The 11,633-nt window shown below is 42.6% G+C and overlaps 1 pseudogene; it reads right to left on the minus strand.

Moving 5' to 3' along the window:
- Positions 1–9,355: 9,355 nt before the first annotated feature.
- On the minus strand, positions 9,356–9,452 carry LOC115941181 (U6 spliceosomal RNA; annotated as a pseudogene).
- Positions 9,453–11,633: the final 2,181 nt, after the last annotated feature.

Below are 11,633 nucleotides of genomic sequence, written 5' to 3' on the forward strand. Positions count from 1 at the left end.
AGTTTACATTCTGCTCTGTGAGTTTCTATCCTGGACTGGGTATACTTCCACAGAGGTAAACTGGATCTCTCCTACCTGCCCTGAGCCCCCACATGCCTCTTATGATATGCGTGTCTTGCCACATTTAGTGTTTTCCTGGTGTTTAACGATTTTTATTATTTCTTACGACATGACCTCTAACGCAAGCCAGCTGCTTCATATGACATTCATTTGAAGAAATAGTCATGAATTCCATCACTGGAAGAAAATCTGCCTGTGATGGGCTCAGTGAGAGGTACCAATATGTTGGTTTCCAGTATGGAGCAAGAAAATATGGCCACAACAAATCTAGCCATCAATATGCAAGAGAGAAAAATTCCTCTACTCTATGGGTAATTCAATGGATCTTCAAGAGTAATTTTGACTTTGTTTCACCTTATGGGTGGAAGAGTCACAGGCAAATCTTAGTCTGATGCAGTAAAGTGGGCCCTTCATTACATGGTCCTTTATTCAGTCCTCGTGATGTACAAGACATGGTCTCCTTCTTACCCCAACTCCCACTTTATAGACACTCAGGACCTATGAGTGCTACCTGAGGGAGCTGATGGATGGAATCACACTCACGCCTCCTTACCCGCTGCATTGTCCCGTGCTCACTGTCCTTCTTCTTCAAAACTTTGCCTTAATTCAAAATTAGCTTCTCCTGTTTCATTCCCTCGGAACCCTGCTTCCTTTCTGTTGCAGAACAGCTGGCTATTTTGATGAAGAATTGGTCCTGCGAATGCTAATCCATGGATCTCTATGGTAGGGTTTGTGCTGAGAGCACATGTCTGGACAAACAGAACTCCCTCTTCAAAGAAAAGACTTTGAAAGCAAGAATGAAGTTGGACAGCTCTTCAAATGGTTTCAAAATTACCCCTGGAATGAGATGATAGGGATCTTACAGCTGGTTCTCACTGTTAAATGCTGGTTGGTGCTTGTAAGCAATAACGTAAAGGTCTTCTTGGCAATTCAACTTTGTGATTATAACAACTCTTTCTCTAGATTTGGCCTTCTCATGTTTTCCTTGAACTTTCTGCCAATTTTTCCCCAGATTGCCTGGAAAAAGATCCTTTACCTTTTAGGGCTATTTATCTTCTAAGGCACTAAAATAATAATTTGTGGTATCTTTTTTTTTTTTTTTTTTTTTTAAAGATTTTATTTATTTATTTGAGAGAGAGAATGAGATAGAGAGCATGAGAGGGAGGAGGGTCAGAGGGAGAAGCAGACTCCCCGCCGAGCAGGGAGCCCGATGCGGGACTCGATCCCGGGACTCCAGGATCATGACCTGAGCCGAAGGCAGTCGCTTAACCAACTGAGCCACCCAGGCGCCCTAATTTGTGGTATCTTTAATAGAGTTTAAATGAATGAATAAATTTGGCTTTTATGGTATTTGAAGTTTATAATTTCAGCTGTAAAGTGGGATTTTTATCGTTTTGTGGACTTAGGCAAAAGTAGATGTGCATCCAAGCTAATATAGATTTCAGCTTTTATGTATTAAAAATTGAAAATTTATAATATATTCATCAATGCAGGAAATTAAAATGGTATCTTTATCTTTATAAAAATTGAAAACCAGTCATTATATCTTGTAATAGAGATTAAATAAATAAAATAAACTTCTAACATCACAAAAATTTGGCACTTTCATTATTTTTCTCTAAATGTGGTGCTTGTGATAGCTCACTTGGCACTCTGGTAATATTACCTTTGGTTAGCGATTAAATCGGGTCTGAGAAATTTTGTTTCCCACTAGATTCTAAATTTCTCAGGGTCAACTCCAGGCCTCTGTATCCTTGGCATCTAGTACATAGTAGGCCTATAGTATATATGTTGAACAAACGACGGGTAACTTTGGGTCCGTCAGGTCCCAAGAATTGTGACTTGCAGACCTGAAAAGGCTTAGTGATATGATTCCTTAAATATGAGGTATGAGAGGGCAAGGGAGAGACTGAGTGTCTAGTGAGCACCTACTGTGTGCTGAGCATTCTGATCCTTGTTGTCACAGACAACATACTACGTCTATGATGCTAGCTTAGGTACTATGAGCTATCTATATTCATTGAATACTCTTAGCCCTTTAAGAATGGGGAACAGACTGGGGTACTTGGGTGGCTCAGTTGGTTAAGCACCTGCCTTTGGCTCAGGTCATGATCTCAGGATTCTGGGATCGAGCTCCGTGTTGGGCTCCCTGCTCAGCAGGGAGTCTGCTTCTCCTTCTCCCTCTCCCTCTGCCCCTTCCTCCTGCTCATGCTCTCTCTCTTTCAAATGAATGAATGAATGAATGAATAAATAAAATCTTTAAAGAATGGGAAACAGACCAAATCCTATTACAGCTAAGCCAGTTATAAGGAGAAACCATAGATAATTGAAGTACTACTAGGTTCTTGTTGGTGGTTCCTTTAGTTCAAGAACATTCCAGGACAAGGAATGACTTTGTATTGTTCCCAGGGTCCACTCTAATGGGATTAGCCTTGGAATAGTTTCTTGGTTATTATCCAAGTCTTCCTGGCTCATTTTAGAGTCGCAAGGTGAGGACAAGCTCCATCCCAGAAATTCAGCACAGGGTCATGAACTCACTTGTTCTAACTATGTTCCAAGATAAAGTTATCCAGAGAGTGACCTCCTTTGTAGGAAAACCACTATCACATCCATCCTGGATAACTTTACACAATTTACCTAATCTCTCCACATAAATGAAAATTCTAATATCTAACTTGTCCATTGAGATTGAAATGAGTTTATTTATCTGCACAGCGTTGGCAGAAGGTATCAGCTATCTCTTGTCAAAACAATGCCTTGTAACAAATGACCACAAAACCTCAGGGCATGTGACAATAAGTGTTTGTTGCTCATGCGTTTGGGTCCACTGGGGGTTGACAAGATGGTTTTGCTGATCTAGGCTTGCGCACATGTCTGCAGCTTGCCCAGCTGTCAGCTGGCTGATCTAGGTTGAGATAACATCTGCTCAGGCCCACATGTCTCTCATTCTCTGTCTGGCCAGCCTGGGCACTTTCCCATGGAGGTGGCAGAGGAGCAAGAGAACAAGCTTTACTGGGCAAGCCCATTGCGAGTGTCTGCTTATGAGACATCTGCTAACATCCCATAAGCCACAAGCCAATGCGAACACATGAATGATTTTGATTAAGTCTAGTGTCTAAGAGTGAGATGCTTTCAAGCAAACCATATGGCAAAGGGCATGGATAAAAGGAGAGGTGAAGAGTTGGAGACAGTCCGTATTACACCCCAACAGACAATGGATGGTTCTAAAGAACAGCTGTCAGATTTTTGGCTATCCAGCATCTGAACTTCTTTCCTACATGTGAGGTATTCCCCACCTCACAGGTCTTGGTGAGAGGTAGAACCCATCTCCTCTAAGGTGAAAAAACTGGAGATACTTGGTTTCCCAGTGTTTCTGGCCTTTACTGTACAACACCATGATCTAGTCCTAGCTACCCCAATATCTTTGAAACACTGAATCTGGGGCTGGGATGCAAAGAAGTGGGGAATCCACACAGGTGGTCGTTGGTGGAGGCCACATACAGTTTCAGGGCAAGATGGCAGATGTGTCCACGGTGGTTTCTCATGAGAGGCAGAATGATTGCATCAATGGCCCCAATTTGTCACCCTCCCTGTATCGGGACCTTTATTGTGTGGCTTTTATTTAGTGGTTCCCTCACTAAAAAGGCAGAATCTATTTCCCTAGTCCTTAAACCAAGACTGGTCTTGTGATCTGCTTTGGCCGATAGAGTAGATGTTGGTGTTGCCTGTTCTGAACCTAGGCCTCAAGTGGTGTTACATGTCTTTGTAATTCCTTTGCTCCTCTGCCATCTCCATGAGAACGTGTCTGGTCTAGACATGGTGGAAGATGAGAGACAGGTGGAACAGAGCAGAGTCACGCCTATCACCCCCAACGAGGCTAGCCCAGAAAGCCAATAGCTGGCCAACATGGAGCATCATGAATGACCCTGTCAAGATTACAATGCTGCCTTGGTAGGATTACAACGCTGCCTCTAAGTGACCCCAAGTACACAGGCAACCAACATGTATTATCATATGTCCCTGTGTGTTTGTGGTTGTGTGTTAGCATCATTGTAGACACAGCTAACTCTAACTGATACACCATGTCTAGTGCTAGACTAGTTGTGTGCTGCGGTTTTGAGTGGTCCTGTCTGTCTAGCATCTTTCTTCCTGTCTATTTTCAGAGCCTGATCCTCCAGAGTTCTTGGCAATTATGCATGTTACTCAGTATCTTTTCAGCAAATTCCCTTTGTGCTTGCATCAGCCAGAGCCAATTTTTGTTTCCCACACTTTGGAACTCTGTCTAGTACTATGCAAGTGTAGTGCTAGCTCTTATTATTATTCTCCCATCTCTGTGTCTGTTTGAACTGGCACTTACTTCCTAAACTTGCTTCATTCGCGAATTAAATAGCATCTGACACTCTGTCTTCCCGAAGAAGCCTCTCCTGACTAATTGGGAAGTGCCAATTTCTTCTCGTATCTTCTCTTCTTTGTGTGCCAGCATCTTCCCAGCTTTGTCACTGCCTTCCATCAGACTCAGAGCAAGAGCGAAACCACTGCCATTGTTCTGACATACGTGATTCATCTGTCGGGTGTTTACAGAATCATCAGTGTTTGTTCATGTCAACATCACCCATTATAGAGTTTAAATGTGCAGTGGACACAGATGGTGTTGAGTTAATTGATTTTTGGAACACCATGTAGTCATTCACTTGATTTAGGTGAGGACATCAGCCTGTTGATGATGGTGAGTAATTCAGATATTGGGTAGAGATGGCAATTGGTGGCCAGACAAATTTGCTTTAAAGGGGGTTGTCTGAACTGAGCTGTGTCTCTGGCTTCTCTCATTAGAATCTAAGAAGTTTATTGGGAGCAATTGGCATAATGGAAAAAATGGGAACTTTGGAGTCCAGAGGCTGAGTTTGTATCCTGGCTCTGTGCATTAAGCAAATTACTCAGCCTCTCCAAGTTCAAGTCTCCTGAGCTCTTAAATGGGGACACAATAAATACCACCCCTGTTCATTGGTCAAAGTTGCTGTGGCAATCAAAAGAAATATTGCTCATGAACATGCTTTGTAAACTGTAAAGAACTATACAAGAGCAAAGGAATAAGGACAGATGCTAAGATATTGAACTTACTTTTAGGGAGGACCCGGAGAAGATAAGAAGTCAGTGCAAACCAGTGTTCAGGTAGTTACTGAGTAATAAATTCTCAGGCCTAGTCAGGAACTAGTAGCCACTCTTTAGGAACCAGTACCAGGTCAGTAACCAGAACCTGACCACATCAGGCTGGCAGACAGGGATGGGGAGTCCATGTAGTGGCATTAGTCCATGTAGCAGGGCATGATAATGCCAGCCAGCATGGCCCTCTGAGTCTTCTAAAGCAAGAAGCCCAGTATTGAGTGATGCTAAAGAGTGAGTCCTCTAAGTGTAGTTACTGAAGTGAGGTTTAGAGAGGGCTTATATCAGATAAGAATTGCCTTTGGCCATGAGTAATAGAGAACTGAAACATAGTGACATAAATAATAATTAAGGGTTTTATTTTTCTCACCTAAAAAGAAGTCCTAAGGTGGACAATTAAGGGCTGAAGTGGTAACTCCATGAATAGACACTCAGGCTCCTAGAAATCCACTACGTCTATTCTTATAGTGTGATCCTTTCCCCCCCATAGGAGCTCAAGATAGTTGCCAAGGCACCAGCCATCATGTTCATATCTCAAGCGGGAAGAATGGGAGAGTGTGCACACCAGGTGAGTCATTCCCCTTGAAAGAATTTATCAGAAAACACCATCTAATGACCTGCTTACATCTCCCTGGGCAAGAGGGCCTGGCAAATGTGCCTTTCTGGCTGGGCATATTATTATCCTAAATAGAATTAGGGTTCTAAAAGGCTGGATACTCTGTGGGCAATTTGCTGTCTCTGCCATAGAATTCTTATGCTCTGACACCCCAATATCACCATGCATAGTCCTCAAAGGAGAAAGGAAACACTCAGAAACAGTGTAGCATCATTGGCTAAGAGTCTGGATTTGGAGACAGAGAGCCCTGGTTTCAAATTTGATCCCATCACTTATTAGCCGTGTGACCCCGAAATATTTACTCAACTTCACTGAGCCCAAGTTTTCTTATCTGCAAAATGTAGATAATAATATTTTATGTCATGGGGTTTCTGTGCAAATTTATTGGTTCTGCAGAGCCCTTAGCACAGTGTGTGGCACCCAGAAAACACTCGAGAAAGTTCTCTATAAAAGTGCATGAAGTGAATTATTTAGTGGTGCAATGGGAGTCATGGTCTGGTTGGTTCTACAGTGGTAAGAAAAAGACATGTTTTTAATCCAGAAGGGGTATCAGACCTAAGTAATTTATTACTATCGGCTGGCACCAGAATTCCTAGTAGGAAGGAAACTGCCTCTGTGCTGGAAATGACCTTGCTGAACCTGGTAGGGACTGGGGTGTGTCTAGAGAGTTAGGCACTGTAGGAGACACTGAAGAAGAGTGACACGAGAGCAAAGAGCATAGGGCGGTGTTGTCTAACCACAGCCCGCTGGCCAAAAATATATGGCCCCTTGTCTCTTTTGCTAGGGCCCATGATCCAAGAACGGTCTTAAAATTTCTGAATGTTGAAAAAAAATCAAAATAATATTTCATGACTTGGGAAAATTATATGAAATTCAAATTCCAGTGTCCATAAATAAAGTTTTATTGGAACACAGCCACATCTATCTATTCATATTATCTGTGGCTTTTCTGCTGCAATGGCAGAGTTGAGTAGTTGGACAGAGACCATATGGCCTGCAAGCTTAACATGTTTACTGTCTGGCCCTTTACAGGCAAAGTCTGTGACCCTGGGAAAAAGTGAGATGTGGTCGGGCTGGAGAAGAGTGTGGGAAAGGCAGCCACCCCATGGTGGCAGAGTGGCTGGAGGACCATTTAAGGATGGACAAGCTTAGGCAGGGTATTTTAGGGGCTGAATTGTGTCCCCCGAAATTCATATGTTGAAGCCCAGACCGCTGGTAAATCAGAATGTGACTGTATCTGGAGATAGGTCCTTCTAAGTGGTAATTAAGTGAAAATGTGGTCATTAGGGTGGGCCCTAATCCCATATGACTGGTGTCCTATAAGAAGAGGAGATGAGAACACAGACACATGGACGGAGGAAGACCATGTAAGGACACAGAGAGAAGTCAGTCATCCACACGCACACATCAAACGGAGAGGCTTCAGGAGAAGCGAACCCTGCTGACGCCTTGATCTTGAACTTTCAGCCTCCAGAATTAGGAGAAAAGAAATTTCTGTTGTTGGAGCCACCCAGTCTGTGGTGTTCTGTTATGACAGCTCTCGTGTACTAACAAAGGTTCAATCAAATTGTTTGAGTTCCTGAAATATCACCTCTTCCCTCATCTTCCTCCCAGAGCTTCAGTCTTGTCTGGGAGAAGCCACAAAGCCTTGTTGAAAGTTTTAATTTACGGACATCGAGGGGGAGGCCAAGTTTCATGTGTGGGTCAAGAACTGTCAGATAATCTGTGAACACAGGGGGATAGAGGTGACTTTGAGCACTTACTGAAACCTTCTTCACCGAAACCCGAGGCAGGGCTCTGGTTTCTTCCCGCTGTGTATTTAAGCACAACTTCTCTGGATCTTAAAGTTCCAGATCATAACATGGTTAGAACCACACTAACGGCAACAAACCCCAAATAAAATAAACAAAAAAATGATTTTGAAAGCCATCTCGTGGAAAGATGTATTTCTTTCAAGTCCAAGTTGATAGGGGCTGCACTCTCCCAAACATTTTTTCCCCCTATACTTCTCCTAGCGTAGAGTCCTTCCATGCTTGGGCAGGTGTCCTGATTTTATGGGAGTGTTTGTTCTAGAATGGCTAGCTCTCAGAGGAACTGGGACACCTTCTGCCATTCTCCGAGCCCTGGGACAGGGAGAGTGAATGTCTGTGTGGGCCATTTCCTCACATGGCCATAGTGTTTTTGGCTGTTGGCATGGTACCACCTGAAAGCTGCAGCTGCAGATTCAAGCTTGATCTCCAGACATGATTTCTTACAGCTTAAGCACTTTTTTGGATGATGAATCTCTTTGCTGGCCATTGTGCAATGGAAGGAGGGAGAATGATCCACCTGGAGGATGTGTGAGGGGAGGGTGTGCAGCCATTGTTATTTGGGGGTTAACATCTCGAAGGATCGCCACGTCTGTCTGTCATGAATGGAAAGCAGGAAAGATTCAGGGTAGCATCTGGCCAAGCTGGGGAGAAAGCCTGCCCATCATTTCAGGCAAAATCCCTTGGATGACCAGGATCCCCCTTTAGGACTGAAGGACTATTTTTCCAGCTTCTGGTCTCCAGCTGGAATGACTTCTACCCAAGAGGGCCGCCTTGCCCAGGGACGTTCTCCTCTCCTAGGGGTAGGGCAAACCCAGTGACTGACCACATGGGGGTCTACAAGCCTGGCCCCTTCATCCCTACTTGGGACTGCTCTGAAGGGCCATCCCCACTCCAGAACTCTCCGTGGAGGTGGATGAGACTTTTCACGTTTGATTTTATTTTCTGTTTTAGCAAGGCAGTCATCACCAGATGTTTGAAACAAAATACTCCTGAAAGAGAACATTTCAGTGTTCTGACCTTCCAATAACATGGGCAGTGGAGGAGGAGGAATGAGATAAATCTTCTGTCTCTAAGAATTTGTAAAGCTTTCAGAGCATGTGTACAAGTGGGCCACATTTAAATACAAGAAAATGCAGCATACCCAAACTCATAGAATGGAAGAACTGAGGGCCATGGTTTCTAATTCTGATTTAAAGATTATAATTATATAATTACAATCCATATACATAGAACTATAATTCATTCACTCATTCATGTGTTTCTCAAATATTTGTTTGTTGGCTTATTTATTTATTGGAGGGATTCACTTTTTTCCAGCTTATTAAGATATTATTGATCTACAACACTGTGTAAGTTTAAAGTGTACAACGATGATTTGATACACGTATATTTTGAGAAATGATTACCACGATAAGATTAGTTAACACCTCCACCAGCTGATGTAATTACCTTTTTGTGTGTGGGGGTGGTGAGAACATTTAAGATATATTCTTGGGGTACCTGGGTGCTGCAGTTGGTTAAGCGTCTGACTCTTGGTTTCAGCTCAGGTTGTGATCTCAGGGTTGTGAGATTGAATTCCGTGTCGGGCTCCCGGCTCAGCGTGGAGTCAGCTTGAGATTCTCTCTTTCCCTCTCCCTCTGACCGTCCTGCTCGTGTGCTCTCTCTCTCTAAAATAAATAAATAAATCTAAAAAAAAGATATATTCTCTAAAAGCATGGAATGCCTCACGAATTTGGGTGTCATCCTTGCACAAGGCCCACACCGATCTTCTCTGTATCATTCTGATTTAGTGTATAGCATATGCTGTTAAAAAAGCACTATCAAATATCTATTGAGAATTTATTATGGGCCAAATATCATGTTAGGTTCTGAGGAACCATAATGGGCTCTCATCCTAGTGAGGGGATGAAACCAGAGAGAGAAACCAGTAAATAAATAAATACAGCCAAAGTCAAAAAGTTTGATAACATACTATTGGTGAGGCTGTAGAGAAACAGGCAGTCTTACACATTCTTGGTAAGAAAATAAGTGGAGGACACTTGGCAATAGCAATCAAAATGGCAAATGCACATACCCAAGGGTCCAGCAATTCCACTTCAGGGAGTCCGTCCTAAGGTAATAATGGTGCAAAATATCATGAGCACAAGATTATTCACTGCAGCATTATTGGTAATAAGAAAGATTGGAAGCAACCAGAATTTCCCCAAATAATACATCCATATAATGGAATACCATGGCGCTGTCTAAAAGAATGAAGCTTGGTACAGGAGGATCTGCAAAATATTATGAAGGTGCAGATGCAGGCCAGCATAAAAGCATTTGTGTACAAAAGGGGAAGAAAAGAATATACTTAAGACTATCTATTATACATATCTTATATTATATATAAATACACTTAATATACTTAAGTATATGTATTATATAATCTATTATGTATCTCTTATATCTATATCTATATATCTATTTTATATGTTATATTATATATGGATATACTTAATATACTTAAGTACTATATACTATATATAAGTACTGTATTACTATATACTATGTATAGGTACTATATATATTATATATATACTTAAGTATATTTATAAAATATATAAGTATATAAATATAAGCATATTTATATAATATATAGACTCACTATATTTAAGTATATATATAACACATATACTTCGTATACTTAAGTGTGTATACACACACACACACACACAGATATACTATCTCAGGAAGGATACTTGAGGAATTAACTGTTGCCTCTGGGGAAGGGAACTCGATGTCTATTAGATAGGATTATCTATTCTTTTTACCTTTCAAATTACCAATCAGGTGAACAGATTGCCTTTTCAAAAAATAAATAAAAGTTGAAAATTTTAAAAAGGTATAATTAAATGAGCAAAGTCCTCATGCAAGTACGGATATAATACGAGTGGGGTCCTAAATCGATTTCTGTGTGAATTAGAAGACCTCTGATGGGGAGAGTCGGTGTCAGACTAGACGTCCTTGAATAGCCTCAGAATCCTGTGTGATGAAGAAAAAAGGGTTTCTATTTGAGGATGCTGAGCTCCTTTCAAATGCCGGAATTCCGGGACTCAATGATTTTAAGAAATTGAAGGATAGTTGGGAGCAGGGGTTTGTGTATATGGGTGGAGGAAGGGAAGCTCTAAAACCGAAAGGTGAGCCAATCAGGGCAGGCCGTTGATTCGTGACCCGCCCGCCACACAAAGGGAGGCCGACCTGCCTCCAGGGCTGATGTCAGGGGCTGCTGTGCCTTTTTACGTCAAACCGAGGCAAGTAAATTTAGTCCCCGAAGTGGGAGGCTTCTGAATAATTAAAGATTGTTCTCTTTGTTTGCTTGATCTATATGTTTCTATTTAGTTAGCCTACTGCTGAGGGAAAGATGCAACTTCGTGACTTGGGCAACTGTCGAAGAGGGTTGAAGGGAAAAACGGAACAAAGATTTATTAGGTGATTTATCTCAGTTTTTAATAAACCAGGGAAGAAATGCTACGAGCCAAGAAGCAGCACCGAGAAAAACAAGCCAAGGCCGGCGCCAAAAATAACCCACAGAAAAGATGCTTGCCTGTAGCAAACAGGATGCCACCGGGAGCCGCCAGCCCAAACTCCTTTTCGAGGCTGGACAGCGGTTCCCAAGCTGCGTCTGAACCGTGCCCGCCCTGGGGCAGCCCCCGCTGGCCCCACGCGCACCCCGCCTAGCCTTATCCATCAGGGTTCATCCGCAGCTGGAGTGCTCGGTCCCACAATCTCTTCTGCTTTCTTGCACAGAGTTTGAGTGACCTCCATGGGTCAGATCTGCTAGCTGTTTCACTGCTGATCTGAAAGACGGAGCATCCCCGCAGTTCAACCTCGACACGGTCCGTGTTTATTCCCAGCCTTCCTAGAATGGCCTTGAGGGGGTTCCTCTAGGGAAGGGCATTCCCGTTTGTTACTAATTCCCACTCTCGGGTGAGTAGGAATGGAGGATG

Source organism: Leptonychotes weddellii, chromosome 1 (assembly GCF_054177405.1).
Source record: "Leptonychotes weddellii isolate Sample4059 chromosome 1, ASM5417740v2, whole genome shotgun sequence".
Taxonomy (NCBI): Eukaryota; Metazoa; Chordata; class Mammalia; order Carnivora; family Phocidae; genus Leptonychotes; species Leptonychotes weddellii.